Below are 3,556 nucleotides of genomic sequence, written 5' to 3' on the forward strand. Positions count from 1 at the left end.
CCTGGCCTCTCCCCCTTGCCCTTCCCCAACACACACAAGCATAAACATACATTGAATGCAGTGTTGATTATTTAATGCCACCACAAATTCTCCCTCGTGGCCTAGTGGAGGCAAACAAGATGAAGCTCAGGCTGCTGATCCTTAGTTTTTCTTTTTCTTCTTTTCTCTAACTGACTTTTCTTAATGTCAACACTGCTCCCTAATTCCCTTTTTCTTACTTCTTCCTCTACTGTTTCTCATATAGGAGCAGGGTGGATGAGGGCAGATTCAGGAAGTGAGAGTGGAGTGTGACAAAGAAAAACAGATTAAAATGATAAGTTGAAAGAGAAAAAAGTTTACTCCTAAATGTATATGCAGAACTCAGGCTAGGAAGAGCATGTATAGAAAGAAAATGAAATGGACTTAAGTGTGCTTATAGATCCTGTTGTGGTAACTTAGAAGAAAATCACTCAGGAAAGTCTCAAATTCTCCTGAGGAAGGTCCAAGAGAAAACAGTGCTTAAAGTTACATCAGACAGATGAGCATTAGACATCAATAGGATCTTCCAGGTCTGATGCTATTGCAAAGGAAGCTATGAATGCTCTTTCCTGGAGCCTTTCAGCACTGGAGAGTTACCCAACTGTCAGGGTTGGAGGAGGGATCTTCCCCTCCAGGAGTCTTCCCACTAGGCAGACTCTGCCTGGGAAAAGCTGCTCCTCCCAAGGGCCCTCACCATGGCCCCTTTCATTTCTTTATTTCAAAAACTGAAGATGATGGGGTTGCATATGGGGGTGATGATGGTGTAGAGGAGAGAGAAAGGCTTGTCTTTGTCAGGACCATGTGTGCTGCGTGGGTTCATGTAAGAGAACATGGCTGAGGTGTAGAAAAAGATAACCACAGTCAGATGGGAGGCACAAGTAGAGAAGGTCTTCCCCAGACCAGAGGAGGAGGCTCTGCCCAGGATGGAGGCCAGGATGTGGGCATAAGAGATGAAAATGAGCACCACGGGGCTGAGCAGCACCACGATGGCATCGGCAAAGATGACTCTCAGACTAAACTGGGGGTCTCCATAGAGAGAGCAATCACTATGGGGGCCTTGCAGAAGAAGTTTTCTATGTGGTTGTCTCTGCAGAAGGGATTCTGGAATGACATATACTCAAGAAAGATGCCGTTGATCAGCCCAAAGAACCAGGCAGTACTCACCAGCCTCACACAGACCTGCTGGCTCATGGTCTGGGCATAGCTAAGTGGGTGGCAGATAGCAACATAACGGTCATAGACCATGAAAGCCAAGAGGATGAACTCAGCCACACCCACACCAAAAACCAGATACATGTGGGTCAAGCACGAGGCAAAGGAGAGAACACAGTTCTTGACCACCAGGTGGATCAGCATCAGCATTCCACCAGGTGGAATGGTGGTAGGAACGAAGTAGATATTCAGGAAGGACAGGTGGCCAAGGAACTGCGTGGGGCTGTTAAGCCTGGGATCTCTCCAGGTGATGAAGATGATGAGGCCATTCATGGCCATGGCAAGGCTGTAGAGGGCTAGGAAGAGGACAAAGAGCAATGCCCGAGTGGAAGGGGAGCTCTGCTCAAAGCCCACGAGGATAAACTCTATCACTGTGCTCCTATTCCCTATATCCACAATCTGAGGCCTGCTTGAAGAGGGAGGACAGCAAAAGCACAGACAGGATAGCTGTGTACAGGTTTTATCCACTTGTATAAAAATAGATTAAGGGGAAAAGGGTGAAAGAGATGGGAATTTCAGTAAACTCCATGTGAGTCGGCAGTGTCATGGGCACTGAAAATACCAGTTCTACTGTAGGCAGCAATAATGGAAACATATTATGAACCAAGAGAGATTCTGTTCTACTTCGTATGAATCAAGTTGGACCTGAAATACTGTATCCAGTTCTGTGATATCTATTTCAAATGATTATATACCAATGGGATTATCTTCAGAGACAAAAAAAGATTGTGAATGATCTAGGAACCACGTGACAAACTTTTAAAGGAAACTTTAAAGGAAAGACTTAGGGCGAATCTGAGAGGTCCCTTTAAAAGTCAAGTGGTTTTTCATTTGGGAGAGAAATTTACTTCTTCTGTGTGACCTCCAATGCTTAGAACTGAAACCAGAGATTATAAAAACCACAAAAAATAACAGATATTTCTAATTATAAATTTTCTTTGTTTTCCTAACTATAAATGTAATGCTTGATTATAGAACATCTGAAAAGTACCAAAAAGCAAAAGTAAGAATAGATAAATAAAAGGACACAACCAGAGAGAAACCACACCTGTGTTTTAGTTCATGTCTTTTCAGTAGTTGTTTTTCTTTGTTATACTTTAAAAGGTTTTAAGACTAATACAAAACCTGATAGAACCTTCCATAGGAACCTAAGAGAGGGGGAGAAGTATATCTTCAAGAAGAAAAGCAGCAGAGGCCCTGGATACACATGGACCCGAGCTGCTCGCAGCCTCCTTGGAGGCTCCATGAGGGCCAAACCCACTTTGGGGGAGTAATCAATTAAGGGTTCACAGACAAAGGGTTCACTTATGATAGAAGGAAAAGTGAGACATGGCAGCATAGACGTACTTGAGCTCACCACCTCCCACAAAAACACCAAAATCACAACTAACTGCTGAACAACCATCAACAAAAAAGACTGGAACCTACCAAAGAAGATATTCTACATCCAAAGATAGAGAAGCAGCCACAATGAGAAGGTAGGAGGGGCACATTTGCAAAAAACTCAAATCCCATACCCACTGGGTGGGCAACCCACAAATTGGAAAATAATTATATCTCAGAGGTACTCCCAAAGGACTGAGAGTTCTGAGCCCTGCATCAGGCTCCCCAGCCTGGTGGTCTTGCATTGGGAGGAGGAGCCCCCAGAGCATTTGATTTGAAGGCCAGTGGGCCTTGATCACAGGCACTCCACAGGACTGGAGAAGACAGAAACTCCACTCTTGGAGGGCACTCACAAGGTCTTGTGTGCACCGGGACCCAGGGGAAAAAGCACTGACTTCATAGTAGTGGGGGCCAGACCTACCTGCTGGTCTTGGAGGGACTCCTGGGGAGGCAGGGGGTGGCTGTGGCTCACTGTGGGACAAGGACACTGGTGGCAAAGATACCAGGGAGTACTCAATGTTTTGAGCTCTCCTGGAGGCTACCATTTTGACACCAAGGCCTGACCCCCCCAACAGCCTGTAGGCTCCACTGCTGGGACGCCTCAGGCCAAACAGCCAACAGGGCGGGAACACAGCTCCACCCATCAGCAGACAGGCTGTCTAAATCTTCCTGAGCCCAAATCCACGTCTACACACACCTTTGACACGGCCCTGCCCCCCAGAGGGACAAGACCCAGCTCCACCAACCAGTGGGCATGCACCAGTCCCTCCCACCAGGACGCCTGCATAAGACTCTTAGACCAGCCTCAACCACCAGGGGGCAGACACCAGAAGCAAGAGGAACTACAATCCTGCAGCCTATAGAATGGAAATTGCAATCACAGAAAGCTAGAGAAAATGAGATAGAAGAGGAATATGTTCCAGACGAAGAAACAAGATAAAAC

The 3,556-nt window shown here is 46.3% G+C and overlaps 1 pseudogene; it reads right to left on the minus strand.

Moving 5' to 3' along the window:
- Positions 1-664: 664 nt before the first annotated feature.
- LOC137775784 (olfactory receptor 10AD1-like) lies at positions 665-3,158 on the minus strand (annotated as a pseudogene).
- Positions 3,159-3,556: the final 398 nt, after the last annotated feature.

This window comes from Eschrichtius robustus, chromosome 13 (assembly GCF_028021215.1).
Source record: "Eschrichtius robustus isolate mEscRob2 chromosome 13, mEscRob2.pri, whole genome shotgun sequence".
NCBI classification, from domain to species: domain Eukaryota; kingdom Metazoa; phylum Chordata; class Mammalia; order Artiodactyla; family Eschrichtiidae; genus Eschrichtius; species Eschrichtius robustus.